Below are 15,988 nucleotides of genomic sequence, written 5' to 3'. Positions count from 1 at the left end.
TCAAATGGCAGCAACAACAACAGCAGCAACAACAGCAGCGGCAGCAGTGGTGGCACAGCCGGAGCGTAGTTTCGCTTTTATGATGACAAATGCAACATCAAGCCCGAGCACGGATGAGGTTGAGTTTATCCTAGACTCAGGAGCATCGGATCATCTCATAAATGACGCAGCTTTATTCTCCGACTATGAGCGTTTGCAATCGAATGTGGCTATAGAGATTGCCAAACGCGGAGAATATATTCATGCTACAGCCAAAGGAGTGCTTAATCTCACCAGCATTGGAAACCAAATCACCCTACAAAACGTACTGTATTGTAAGGATATTCCTCACAATCTGCTCTAGGTCAAAAAGATGCAGGATGCCGGGATGACCATAGAGTTCAACCCTGAAGGCATAAGAGTTTCGAAAAACGGAGTATTGGTTTTTGCTGGATTCTGTGAGTACAATGTACCAATAATAAAATTTAAATTGAACAGTGAGGTATTTACGTCTAGAATCCCAAATAGTGCTGAGTATCGTATGTGGCATGAACGATTGGGCCATATAAGTGTAGGAAAATTTTTGGAAATAAAACGAAAAAGTCTCTTTGAAGATAATAATCTTTTAAACAATGTTGAGTCAAATCATGAATTATGTGAAGCTTGTGTAAGTGGCAAGCAGTCTAGATTAAAATTTGAAAAATTTAAGAACAAAGACAATATCCAACGACCACTATTTGTAATCCACTCTGATGTTTGTGGTCCAATTACACCTCAAACTATAGATAATAAAAACTATTATGTAGTTTTTATTGATCAGTATACACATTACTGTGTGACGTATTTGGTAACATATAAGTCGGACGTTTTTTTTTCTTTTTCAAAGATTTTGTGGCTAAAAGTGAGGCTCATTTTAACTTAAAAGTTGTTAACTTGTATATTGATAATGGTAGGGAATACCTTTCTAATGAAATGCGTGATTTCTGTGTTGAAAAAGGCATCAGCTATCATTTGACGGTTCCTCATACTCCACAATTAAATGGTGTATCAGAACGGATGATTCGGACAATCACCGAGAAGGCTCGCTCTATGATTTCTTGTGCTAAACTTGATAAATGTTTTTGGGGTGAGGCTGTTTTAACGGCAACATACTTAATTAACAGATCCCCAAGCAGAGCGTTGCAGAATATAAGTAAAACACCGTATGAAATATGGCATAATAAAAAGCCTGTATTAAAGTATCTCAAGATATTTGGTTCGACAGTGTATGCACTAAATAAAGTGAGAAAACGAAAGTTTGATGAAAAGTCAATCAAAACTATACTTGTCGGGTATGAACCAAATGGGTATAAATTGTGGAATGAGGAATCAAGGAAATTTATGACAGCTAGAGATGTTGTGGTGGATGAGATTAACATGTTAAAATCTAGAATTTTACATGGAGAAGAATCTGTGGTTCAAAGTAATAATGTAGAACCAAATATTGACTCTTTAAATAGAGAAAGTGAAGAGTTGGATTTTCCTTTGGAGGAAGAGATTGAATCTGTTGATTCTGGATTAAATTTACAACTCAATGAAAATTCCACAAATCTTGAGAATGCCGATCCAGTTGTAACTGGTGATAAATTAAAAGAAATTGAAAATGATGAAGAAATCAGACGCAGTGAAAGACTTAGAGGTAAACCAAAATTATCATATCGATTCTTAGAGAAATGTCTTATGAATACTCAAATATGCTTGAATGATATTCCAGTTAATTTTGACGAAATTAAGTTTCGTGATGACAGATCTCTATGGGAAGAAGCCATAAAAGATGAACTCAACTCCCATTTTGAAAATAATACTTGGTCCTTAGTGCAAAAGCCAAATAATAAAAACATAGTTGATTGTAAGTGGGTATTTAGTATAAAACAAGATGAGTTCGGAAACTTAGTAAAGTACAAAGCAAGGCTTGTAGCGCGGGGTTTTACTCAAGAGTATATGACTGACTATGATGAGACATTTGCACCAGTTGCACGAATCTCAAGTTTCAGATTTCTGTTAGCTCTTTCAAATCAATATGATTTACTTGTCCATCATATGGACGTTAAAACTGCATTTCTAAATGGAACTCTAAAGGATGAAATCTACATGAATATTCCAAAAGGCTTAAACCAATTTTCTGAGAATCAAGTTTGTAAACTAAATAAAGCTATATATGGTCTTAAGCAAGCCGCTAGATGCTGGTTTGAAGTATTTGAAAATGTATTAAAAAATTTTGGATTTGAAAATCTAGCAGTTGACCGTTGTATTTACATTTTAAGGAAGGGAGATATTTCAAGGAATATATATATTTTGTTATATGTTGACGATGTGGTAATTGCTACAAAAGAATCTGAAACTATGTCTAATTTTAAATCGTACCTTCAAGATAAATTTAAGATGACTGATTTACGAGAAATTCGTCATTTTATTGGTATAAAAATTGATAGAACAAACAGTCAGATATGTCTTAGCCAGTCAGCATACATCATAAATGTTTTGAGAAAATATAATATGGAGGATTGTAATGCAGTTAGCACCCCACTTCAAAGCAAATTAGACTATGAGGCTCTTCAATCAGAGGAATCATATGATGCACCAAGTAGAAATTTGATTGGCTGTTTGATGTACATTATGTTATGTACACGACCAGATTTAAGCACTTCAATAAGTATTCTGAGTAGGTATACAAACAACAACAATAAGGAACTATGGCAATGCCTGAAAAGAGTTCTTAGATATCTAAAGGGCTCGGTTGATTTGAAGCTCACATTCAAGAAAAATGTTGATTTTAAAAATATTCTGATAGGATATGTAGACTCTGACTGGGCCGGGAATGAAACGGACAGAAGAAGTACTACTGGATACCTATTTAAGATGTTTGAGAGCTGTTTGATTTCATGGAGCACCATGAAGCAAAAATCTGTTGCTGCATCATCTACTGAGGCAGAATACATGGCCTTATTTGAAGGTGTTAGAGAAGCCCTATGGCTTAAGTCTTTAATAAAAGAAATTAATCTAGAATTAAATGGTCCAATAGTTATTTTTGAAGATAACCAAGGCTGTATTAGTATTGCCAACAATCCTACCTGCCACAGAAGAACGAAGCACATAGACATTAAATATCATTTTACTAGGGAACAAATTGAAAAGAAACTAATTTCTGTAAAGTATATTTCCACAGATCTCCAACTCGCTGACATCTTGACGAAGCCGTTACCATCCGCCAGATTCAGTATTTTGAGAGCCCAGATGGGACTTTTGAATAACAGCAAACCTAACCGAAACTGTTGTCATGGACTAAATATTAATTTAAAAAAAAGGGTCCACTTACTTTAGTATTGAATAACTACGAATAGCTTTAAGCAACTGAAGTTCCTTAATCCAATAATCTTGAATATTTGAATATTTGTATATTTTGTTTTTTTTCTCTATGTAAACTTAATTTTTGGTTATTTTTTATTTGTATAGATCTGGTTGGGTTTTACTGGGTTTCCCCAACTCTTTGCAGCAAATGCTGGATCTAATTGTAATCCCCAGAAGAAGAAAAAGAAAAGAAACTATATGAACAAACTAATTAAAATAAATAAGCACAATACTCGTCTGTCAACTATTCTTTATATATCAATGTAACTCTTGAGGTGGCGTGTTGAAAAATACGTATGTAAATACATACAAGTGCAAGAGTCATATTGATATTCGCGCATTACATATATTGTGTATGTATTGGTGGAAAGGGATCTCAAGAGGCAACGGCAACGGAGCCTTCTGGTCGTCCCTCTCACACATTCCTTCACTTTTGTGCACGCGTCTAATTAGCGTCACTTCAGTTTTGACAGCGAGTTTGTGCGGTTCATAAAACATAAAATCAAAGTGTTCTTATTTATCTGGTTGCTTGTGGGGACAACAAATTAACAGATTTCTATAGTTACAATACCCTTTTACCTTATGGGTAGAGGGAATAATTATAATATTACGAGTAATACAAAATACTTTCAACAAATCCAAATTCGAGATTCATCCACGTATTAGAACATTTAAGAAACATTTATAGTCAGATAACTACAAACTTACTAAAAATCTACTCAAGACGTTAGAAAAATCGAAAGCAAAAAAACAATAAAATTTGAATGATATATTTATTTTGATATATTCATATTTGTATATAACAAATTTGTATTAGGCTTCCATTAGTGTTACGATTCATTCTTGAATATCACCGGGGGCCAAATCGTAATCCCAATTAAATCCTGCCACTGCAGCTCCAATCATCAAAAGTAGTCCCCAAGAAAAGTTCATTTTGCTGAATGTACATGGCCGCCATATCGCGTCTCTTATTTACTTTTTTACGGTTTGACGAATGAAATTATGAATTAGATACGGCTGGCCATACAATTTACATTATCATTCATTTATTTTGAAGCATCTTTTCATTTGTATAACGAATGTAGCGTTCTTAATTGTCAATATATTATATAACAAGAAAATGTATAATATATATGTATGTAATCATGGAGGGTGCTTCACTGTGAGATACTCGGAAAGCAATGCAGTATTATTCCTAAAATATACCAAAAAGAAGATACCGAAATAATACTGAAATAAACCAAAACAAGTAAGAAAGCTACAGTCGAGTGTACACGACTGTGAGATACCCGCTACCCATTTTGACTCAAGCAAAATAATACGGTGGCATTCTCAAAATATACCAAAATAATATACCACAAAAATAATTAAAAAATATGTCAAATGGGTACTATAAAGTGTCAAATATACCAGATTGTCAGCCAAAGCAAATGAGACCCCTAGTAAGTAGGCGTTTTGCCCATACAAAAGTATTTCTGTAATAACTTTGACAATTTTTATCTGATCGCAACGAAATCAGGAATCACAAAGACCTATAGGTATTATTGTATATACCACAATTCGAGATTGTTATTCTTTTTTTGTCGATTTGCGAGGTCGGAAGTGGGCGTGGCAAAATTTTGAAACAAACTTGATTTCCGCGCAACATAACAAACGCTGTTAAAAAATCAATCTCTTTTAGTCTCTGAGATCTAGGTGTTGATACGGACAGACGGACGGACAGACAAACGGACATTGCTAGATCGTCTCGGCTGTTGACGATGATCAAGAACATATATACTTTATGGGGTCGACGATGCCCCCTTTTGTCTGTTAAGTACATTTCCAGCCGGCCCAAAGTTACAATACCCTTTTACCCTATGGGTAGAGGTAATAATTATAATATTACGAGTAATACAAAATACTTTCAACAAAGCCAAATTCGAGATTCATCCATGTATTAGAGCATTAAACAGTTATAGACAGATAACTATCATATAGGTTTTAGGTTTTAGGTAGGACCGGCTGCCCCTGTACGGGGCAAAGCATAGACCTGTGGAGGTCCGTAGCTGTACTGGTGGAGCGTATCTTCGTCTCAGAAGTCCACAGTATGAATGCATTTTTGGCGAAAGCCAGCAGCATCCTAGGATATAGCCGTGAAACGTCACGAAGATCGTTGTGGCGCGGCTAATTGAGGTATTTCAGTCGGAGTCGGGATAACGCTGGGCATCTACAGAGAAGTTGCTCAAGTGTTTCCTTAAGCCCGGGCTCGTATCATTTGCTGCACTGATCAGTGACCAGTTAAAATGCTTAGCATTAGCCTGCAGTTTTTCCTTGAAAGCTGCATGACGAATTTGGTTAAGTTGTTGTTAGTAGAAGCACACGTCAGCCTTACAGTTTTGCACGATTTGGCATTGCGCCAGCTCGCGTCCCACTGAAGTCTACAGCGCACTTCAATTTCTCTGCCTAGAGTTCGCAGGGGTATCGGAACATTGCACATGTTACCGACATCGACCCCAACTCCCTCTTTGGCGAGAGTGTCTGCGATCTCGTTGCCATCGATGCCCTGGTGGCTTGGGATCCAATAGATATGCACGACCGCAGATGCGTTCAGCGACTCTATTGCTCTTCTGCTATCCAGGACAACTTTGGACTTGACCACATCAGAGTGCATTGATCTTATTGCAGCCTGGCTGTCAATTTCACAATTGGTCCAACGCTCCACCAAGTGGAACAGCTCCAGACCATGACATTTCCTCCTCAGTGTTTCGCAGTTCCTTGTATGTGGCCTATCTGCAACGACTCTTCTGGCTTCTTCCATAAAACTTGGGAATTGGACGACTTGAAAATAGTTATATGGTCTTATGAAACGAAATTCAATCGATTCCAGTCGGATTGTAAACAATATTGTTGGAAGAAGCCTGATTAGTCGCTGCAAGGACGCCACGTACAAGGAACTGCGAAACACTGAGGAGGAAATGTCATGGTCTGGAGCTGTTCCACTTGGCGGAGCGTTGGACCAATTGTGAAAATAGATGATACTATGCAAAAGGAAGACTTTCTAGATATTTTGCAAACCCATATTTGCGATTTGGTTGACAAATGTGCATATAAGGAGAGAGACATCACATTTCAACAAGACGGAGATCCAAAACACACGTCCAAAATCTTCAAAATATGGATCGCAAAACAACATTTTAAGTTAAAGGAGTGGCCAGCACAGAGTCCTGATCTCAATCCGATCGAAAATTTTTGGTCAATAATGAAAAATCGATTGGAACTCTACGAATCAGTACCAGCAAGCTAGCGCGAGATGCAGCGCCGAGTCCAGTAAGAATGGAGAGCTATTCTAAAATAAATAATACCAAATTTGGTAGAAAATATACCAGAATGAATAAATATCACAATTACAAATATCGATCTTTGGACCAAGTATTAAAAAAGTTTGTTGAAAAGTGTTCAAAATGAGCATAACTGAGTACATGCGAGTTTTTTTTGTTTTTTATTTCGTAAATAAACCAATTCGATTTTTTTGGTATATTTTGTATAAGATTTTGTTAATAAATATTCAAAGAATAAACACAAAAAATTTGGACTCATTTACTTTACTAATAACTTTTTTATGCGAACCCAAAGTCAGTAGTTGCAAACATGTACTCACACTTGCACGCCACTGTAGGTATTTTACTGCTTAGCTCGGCTTTAGCATAGTGCAGCATATTTTGGGAGGGAACCACGCAGGTACCTTATATCTCTTTGTGAAGAGGATGAGGTCCGTTTTGTCCACGTTAATGATGAGCCCGGCTAATATAGCCCATGCCTTAACTTCCCGCAAAGTAAGTTCCATTACGGAACTGAGGGTGGTTGGGCATTTCCCACTTATCAGAATGCTTATGTCATCGGCATAGGCAATTAACATGGGAGCCCGTCTAGTGAATTTATGTAATAGGCTATTCACAACCAGGTTCCAAGGGAGAGGCGAGAGGACCCCACACTGTGGAGTGCCACCTCGCACTTCCTTGTAATGGTCGAATCGCCCCACGTAGCCACCACCCGCCTGTCACTAAGAAGGCGGTTGATCCATCTGTGGATCGCTGGAGCCGTGTTCACTGAGGTAAGGCCCTTCATAATAGCATCAGTAGTGACATTACTTACTTCTTTTGTTATTAAATAAAATACAGTTTATGTAATGTTTTATAAGTTGTATATTTTGCGATTTGCATATTAAAAAAAAAATTTTTTTTTATTTTTCATCTCATTTTTCGATGTCACTTGGTGCCAGCCACGAATCCAAAGGATTTCCTGCCAAGGCAGCGCCAATAATCAAAAGTAGTCCCCACGTGAAGTTCATTTTGCTTAATATTTCAAATGGTGTTCTGCAGCTCCTTTATATATGTGCATGTACTACATACATACATACATATATAAAAAGCTAAACGAATTCAATTACGATTGGTTAAAATAACTTGACATGCTTTAATTTTCCTAATATAATTGTAGGTTTTTTAGATGCTTAAACTTGGAAATACCACTCCTCCTTTATTAAGAATATAAATTGATGCCCGATTACAATAATATTTAAAGCAATTTAAGCACCATTTTGACTATGCATAGGACTGGTTGCTATGTTGATATATGTACTTAACTTATGAGTATCTTTGTAGTATTTACTGTCATTCTGTTCTATAGGGGACATTTTTTGAGATTACAAAGCAATAACTAGCTGTGCTTTATATATATTATGTATGTCGGATTGAAAGTTAGTTGCAAAGAGAATTTTTAAATATATTCGATTAATTTTTATACACGTAAAATTCTTAATCTTAAGAGTTATTTTTTATAATATTAATATTAATTTGTATAATCTTTATTAGAAAAAATTTATTTTGTAATTTATAATATTAATTGAACATGTGTCATTGATAAATGTTTTAAACCAGATTCATATTCACATGTTCCCATTCATAGTTTCTTTGAACTAAAATACGAATATTAATAAAGTTTGTAAAATAAAGTATATATGTTACATATATTCTTGATCAGATCTTCTTGTCCTCTATCTGCCTGTCGGTCTGTCTGTCTGTCCGTCCGAATAAATACAAATATAGATTTCGGACATGTCTAGATCGTCTCGGCTGTTGACGCTGATCAAGAATATATAATATATTCTTTATGGGGTCGACGATGCCCCCTTTTGTCTGTTAAGTAAATTTCCTGCCGGCACAAAGTTACAATACCCTTTTACCCTATGGATAGATGGAATAATTATAATATTACGAGTAATACAAAATACTTTCAACAATTCCAAATTCGAGATTCATCCACGTATTAGAACATTTAAGAAACATTTATAGTCAGATAACTACAAACTTACTAAAAATCTACTCAAGACGTTAGAAAAATCTAAAGCAAAAAAACAATAAAATTTTAATGATATGTTTATCTTGATATATTCATGTTTGTATATAACAAATTTGTATTAGGCTTCCATTAGTGTTGCGACTCATTCTTGAATATCACCGGGGGCCAAATTGTAATCCCAATTAAATCCTGCCACTGCAGCTCCAATCATCAAAAGTAGTCCCCAATAAAAGTTCATTTTGCTGAATGTATATGGCCGCCATATCGCGTCTCTTATTTACTTTTTTACGGTTTGACGAATTAAATTATGAATTAGATACGATTTACATTAGCATTCATTTATTTGGAAGCATCTTTTCATTTGTATAACGAATGTAGCGTTCCTTATTGTCAATATATTATATAACAAGAAAATGTATAATATATATATATGTATGTAATCATGGAGGGTGCTTCACTGTGAGATACTCGGAAAGCAATGCAGTATTATTCCTAAAATATACCAACATGAATATACTGAAATAATACTGAAATACACCAAAACAAGTAAGAAACCTACAGTCGAGTGTACATGACTGTGAGATACCCGCTACCCATTTTGACTAAAGCAAAATATTGCGGTGCCATTATCAAAATATACCAAAATAATATACCACAAAAATAATAAAAAATATGTCAAATGGATATATTGATGTGGTACTACACTCAAGATATACTATAGAGAGCCAAATATACCAGATTGTCAGCCAAAGCAAATGAGACCCCTAGTAAATAGGCGTTTTGGCCATACAAAAGTATTTCTGTAATAACTTCGACAATTTTTATCTGATCGCAACGAAGTCAGGAATCACAAAGACCTATAGGTATTATTGTATATACCACAATTCGAGATTGTTATTCGTTTTTTGTCGATTTGCGGGAGCGCAAGTGGGCGTGACAAAAATTTAAAACAAACTTGATTTGCGTGCAAACATAACAAATGCTGTCGAAAATTATAGCTCTATCTCTTATAGTCTCTGAGATCCAGTGTTTCATACGGACAGACATACAGACACACAGACTGACAGACGGACAGACGGACATGGCTAGATCGTCTCGGCTGTTGACGCTGATCAAGAATATATATACTTTATAGGGTCGGAGATGCCTCCTTCTTCCTGTTACATACATTTCCTGCCGGCACAAAGTTATAATACCCTTCTACCCTATGGGTAGCGGGTATAAAAAAATCGAATACCAATCGTAATTTTGAAGCTAAGACTAAATTTCTGGTACATACAATCATAGCAAATGTCTTTACGATTCCTGAAAATTTGGTTCCGACCATGTATTGTGGAAATTATTTAAGAAATAATTGTGTGTAGTAAAAAATGGCAGCTGCAGTCTAGTCTTTGGTTAACATATTGGCATATTTTGTACTCTATAATATATTTTGAATGTGATCTAAAATTGATATACCAACTTCGATGTATTTTTAGTCATTCAATTTACATTAGCATTCATTTATTTTGAAGCATCTTTTCATTTGTATAACGAATGTAGCGTTCTTAATTGTCGGAATATTTCATAACAAGGAAATTTATGTATATACATAAGTAAAAATGGAGGGTGCTTGACTGTGAGATACTCGGAAAGCAATGCAGTATTATTCCTAAAATATACCATAGTGAATATTCTAAAATAATACTGAAATAAACCAAAACAAGTAAGAAAGCTACAGTCGAGTGTACACGACTGTGTAATACCCGCTACCCATTTTGACTAAAGCAAAATAATACGGTGCAATTCTTAAAATATACCACAAAAATAATAAAAAATATGTTAAATGGGTTTTTTGGTATATTGATGTGGTACTACAATACAAAAGTATTTCTGTAATAACTTCGACAATTTTTATCTGATCGCAACCAAATCAGGAAGCACAAAGACCGATAGGTATTATTGTATATACCAAAATTCGAGATTGTTATTCGATTTTTGTCGATTTGCGAGGTCGGAAGTGGGCGTGGCAAAACTTTGAAACAAACTTGATTTCCGCGCAACATAACAAACGCTGTTAAAAAATCAATCTTTATTAGTCTCTGAGATCTAGGTGTTCATACGGACAGACAGACAAACGGACATGTCTAGATCGTCTCGGCTGTTGACGATGATCAAGAACATATAATATATACTTTATGGGGTCGACGATGCCCCCTTTTGTCTGTTAAGTACATTTCCTGCCGGCACAAAGTTACAATACCCTTTTACCCTATGGGTAGAGGGAATAATTATAATATTACGAGTAATACAAAATACTTTCAACAAATCCAAATTCGAGATTCATCCACGTATTAGAACATTTAAGAAACATTTATAGTCAGATAACTACAAACTTAATAAAAATCTACTCAAGACGTTAGAAAAATCTAAAGCAAAAAAAAATCAAAAAAATTGTATGATCTGTTTATTTCGATATGCTCATATTTGTATTTAACAAATTTGTATTAGACTGCCATTAGTTATGCGACTCATTCTTGAATATCACCGGGGGCCAAATCGTAATCCCAATTAACTCCTGCCACTGCAGCTCCAATAATCAAAAGTAGTCCCCAAGAGAAGTTCATTTTGCTGTATATACAAAGTCCCGATTTCGCGTCTCTTATATACTTTTTTACGGTTTGACGAATGAAATTATGAATTAGATACGGCTAGTCATTCAATTTACATTAGCAATCTTTTATTTTGAAACATCTTTTCTTGTCGATATATTATATAACAAGAAAATGTATGTACTCGTATATATGTACAAGTATGTATGTAGAGGGCAGTACACAACGGCATGAAAGTGGAGACTTATTGCTAGACATTCATAAAATACTATAGAAAAACATTCCGAATTTTAATTAATCTTAGTTGATATCTGCAGAAGTTTCAGAATAGAGTCCAGAACACAATAAAAATAAAAGAGTTAAATTTAGTGCGTTTACTTATAAGAAAATGAGTAATGTATTTTTTTTTAATTTATATTCATATTGTTATGTTCACGTTTTTCAAAAACAATTAATGTAATGTTTTGTAGGCTCTTTATTTTGCAAACTTTTCATTTCATATATATAACAATGAATTAATATTATTTATTTTCATTCTTTAATGTCACTTGGTGCTATCCAATTGGCAGTTGTTCCTGCCAAGGCAGCGCCAATAATCAAAAGTAGTCCCCAAGTAAAGTTCATCTTGCTTAATATTTAAAGTTGTGTTCTGCGGCTCTACTATATAAGCATATACTACATTCGTATGTTAAAAGCTAAACGAATCGAATTACGACCGCGATGTGGTTTATTATAAGCGGTATATTAATGTAGAAAATTTTAAAATTTATACCACGCTTTTTAGCTTTTATTCAAAATGGTAGCGGGTATCTTTCTTACTTGTTTTATTATTAAATATAATACAGTTAATGTAATGTTCTGTAAGTTGTATATTTTGAGATTTACATATTTTTACAATTTTTTTTTTTATTATTCATCTCATTCTTGAATGTCACTTGGTGCCAACCACTCGTCCAAAGGATTTCCTGCCAAGGCAGCGCCAATAATCAAAAGTAGTCCCCACGTGAAGTTCATTTTGCTTAATATTTCAAGTGGTGTTCTGCAGCTTCTTTATATATGCGCATGTACTACGTACATACGTATATAAGAAGCTAAACGAATTCAATTACGACTGGTTAAAATGACTTGACATGCTTTAATTTTCCTAATATATTTGTTTACTACATGTAGGTTTTTTAGATGTTTAAACTTGGAAATGCCACTCCTCCTTTATTAAGAATATAAATTGATGCCTGATTACAATAATATTTAAGGCATTTTAAGCACCACGTCAGTTGGAATTTTATTCAACAAAAGAGAGATATCACTATGCATAGGACTGGTTGCTATGTTGATATATGTACTTAACTTATGAGTATATTTGTAGTATTTACTGGCATTTTGTTCTATAGCGGACATTTATTGAGATTACAAATCAATAACTAGCTGTGCTTTATACATATATACTATGTATGTCGGATTGAAACTTAGTTGCAACGAGAATTTTTAAATATATTAATTAATTTTTATACACGTAAAATTCTTAATCTTAAGAGTTATTTTTTATAACATTTGTATAATCATTAATAGGAAAAAATTTATTTTGTAATTTTCAAATATTAATTGAACATGTGTTATTAAAAAATGTTATAACCCAGATTTCTATTCACATGTTCCGATTTAACGATTTCTGACACGCCAGCAAGTCAAAAAAAAAATCGAATACCAATCGTAATTTTGAAGCTAAGACTAAATTTGTGGTACATACGATTCCTGAAAATTTGGTTTCGACCATATATTGTGGAAATTATTTAAGAAATAATTGTGAGTAGTAAAAAATGGCAGCTGCAGTCTAGTCTTAGCTGCTTGGGTTAACATAACATATTGTCATATTTTGATATAATATATTTTGAATGTGATAGAAAATTGATATACCAACTTCGATGTATTTTTAGTATTTTGTGATCTATTAATTTGGTATATTTTTAGAAAAATTCCGCTATGTTTTGCTTTAATTAAAAATGGGAAGCGGGTATCTCACAATCGAGCACATTCGATTGTAATTTTCATACTTGTTTTTTTTTTTTTGTGTGATAGTTTATAAACATAATTTTTTAATAACTGAGCATTTGAACCCGACTGTTTGCAACTTTAGCATTACAATATTAATTGTGAGGATTACAAAATTAAAAGTTAAATTACCAAATTTAAGTTTAAAGCTGTGATTAAGGATATTTTGGAATAGGTATTTGATAGCAAAAAGGTTGTTGTTGTACAATAAATAAATAAATTATGTAATTGAGTGATTACTAACAAGATAAGCTACCATTGTACAAGAAAATGTTCCAATTTATTGTCAATTGTACCACATCATTGCTTAGATCGCGTGAATTGCTGATGGCAAGCGAAGTGATGTCGACTATTGCAATAATTTGTCTGGGCGTTTCTAGCTGCATTCTGCATTTTGCATCCAGCCAGAGAGATGCTGTGTTCGTATAACTTTGTGGCGCATGGTAATCGTAATCCTCACTTGCGACGAACAATATCCAAAAAAGGAGGGAAAAATGCTATTATCTTGGAAATTGTCTGCCAGGCGGCGGCAAGAAATATGGATTAAAATGTTGCCAGTGTCTGGGGAGTGCGGTCGGTTGCGTTGGCTTGATTTTTTAAGTGCCTCCTTCACAGAGCGAGCATAAAGAGGAGCAGCACATTATGAACGTTAAGGCGTTTTCCCCTTCCGACACTTATATTTTTTTCGCATTGCTGTTCATTCCAGCTCATGCATACAAAATTAGTGCGGTCTGAAGCTGAAGCTGGAGCATTGCACTTGCAACGTTTATGGCTTACAGCGAGTTAATCGCGCTGTCATTCAGCCACTTTATTTTATCCCGGCCAGCGACGGCATCCCTACGCCTGCTGCCAACAATCCTGCGGCAATCCTTGTGGCATACATATATATATTTTTTTTTTGTATTTCTTTTTTTTTCGGCAATTGTCGCAGCGAAGCGACTGTAATCCGCTTATTCCGCCAAAGGAACTAAGGAAGCCAGTGAAGCATTCAGCCTCATAGATTGAGTTGCACTTACACACACATTCACAAATATATATGTATATATGTATGTGTGTGTGTGTATGTGTGTACTAATACTAATGCCACAAAACTTCCGGTCATTTGGAGGTTTCCTGTTGATTTTTAATCAACCAACTCTCGCTCGGCACATCGCCACAATTTGGGAGGTGTGGTCGCATCATAAAAACAGATTTTTATGTTGTCCAGAAAAGGCAGTGAGAAGAGGGGAAATAGTCTCGCTCTCGCCTTTGTCTTTTACAACTTGTGGCAGTCGTTAATTTTTATGTTTATAGCGCAAATTTTCGCCTTGCTGCACACACGTTGCACGTTCAATGGCCTCGATGCTGCTGCGGTTACTTCCTGGCAAATTTGAAACCACAAAACTGCTATCGAAAATTGAGAGACCTCATAGGTATAAAGTATATAGGCGAGGGCGGGGTGAGGAAGTCGCTTGCCGGTAGTTAAAACAATAACAATTAGCTGCAAGTCGTCAGAGTCGTTGGTGACACGCAAAAATTAATTAGCAGCCACCAAAAATTGAGTTTGAGTTCGCCACGCCATAAATTGCAGCTCATCACAGATTAAAGCTACATTACATTCAACTAAATTATGTATTCGAAATAATTTTATACTGCAGAATTGCGTTTTCTCACACTATTCGCTAACCCTATTAATTGTAAGTTAAATCTATTTTAATTATTCTAATGAGTTGTCAGTAGTACAATTTATAAATGGATGAATAATAAATGCTGGCAGTAGTTTATTATACCCGCTACCCATAGGGTAGAAGGGTATTATAACTTTGTGCCGGCAGGAAATGTATGTAACAGGTAGAAGGAGGAATGTCCGACCCTATAAAGTATATATATTCATGATCAGCATCAATAGCCGAGACCTTCTAGCCATGTCCGTCTGTCCGTATGTCTGTATGAAACACTGGATCCCAGAGACTATAAGAGATAGAGCTATAATTTTTCAACAGCATTTGTTATGTTTGCACGCAGATCAAGTTTGTTTCAAATTTTTCCCACGCCCACTTCCGCCCCAGCAAATCAAAAAAATCGAATAACGGACATTTTTGTAGAATTTTTTATTTCGATATTCTCATATTTGCATATAACAAAGTTAATATGCTACGATTCCATTAGTGGATCTACTTATTCAAGAATATCAGCGGGGGCTAAGTGATCCTTCGTTCCTGCCACGGCAGCTCCAATTATGAAAAATAGTCCCCAAGCGAAGTTCATTTTGCTGAATATACAATGCCGGGATTTCGTATTTCTTATATACTTTTTATACTTAACGCATTAAGTTATGAATTCGTTATACATTTAAATTATAATAGGATTAATTTTTGATTTTCTAAGGCTTATGAATTTGTTATACATTTTAAATAACTTAGCATATTATATTTGATTTACTCAGTCTATTAACTAATGGCATGATTGGAATCGAATCGCGAAAAATTGCATGCAAATATGAACTACCATAGCAAAATTAGATTTTTTTTTAAATTTTTCAGTTTGTTCTTATATAAGATATGAATGCATGTACAATTTAATTATGAATATTACATAAATACCATAAATAATTTATTTAGCGGATTAAATAGTATTAATCCTTTATCTGTAGATTATTTAAT

General features: G+C 34.6%; 1 protein-coding gene and 1 long non-coding RNA gene across 2 annotated transcripts in view; one reads left to right on the top strand and one right to left on the bottom strand.

Moving 5' to 3' along the window:
• The window catches only part of LOC133837668 (endothelin-converting enzyme 1-like), a 113,552-nt gene that overhangs the window by 39,335 nt on the left and 58,229 nt on the right, over nucleotides 1-15,988 (top strand). The gene's annotated exons all lie outside the window — the stretch shown is intronic.
• LOC133838286 (uncharacterized) lies at nucleotides 11,140-12,336 on the bottom strand. The gene is made up of 2 exons (XR_009893921.1): nucleotides 12,070-12,336; nucleotides 11,140-11,992 (listed from the first exon to the last, which is right to left on the bottom strand). It is a non-coding gene; the product is annotated as an uncharacterized LOC133838286 (long non-coding RNA).

This window comes from Drosophila sulfurigaster, chromosome 2R (genome assembly GCF_023558435.1).
Source record: "Drosophila sulfurigaster albostrigata strain 15112-1811.04 chromosome 2R, ASM2355843v2, whole genome shotgun sequence".
NCBI lineage: Eukaryota > Metazoa > Arthropoda > Insecta > Diptera > Drosophilidae > Drosophila > Drosophila sulfurigaster.
The sequence above is the reverse complement of the archived record's forward strand: the minus strand, read 5'-3'. Positions and strand labels throughout refer to the sequence as shown.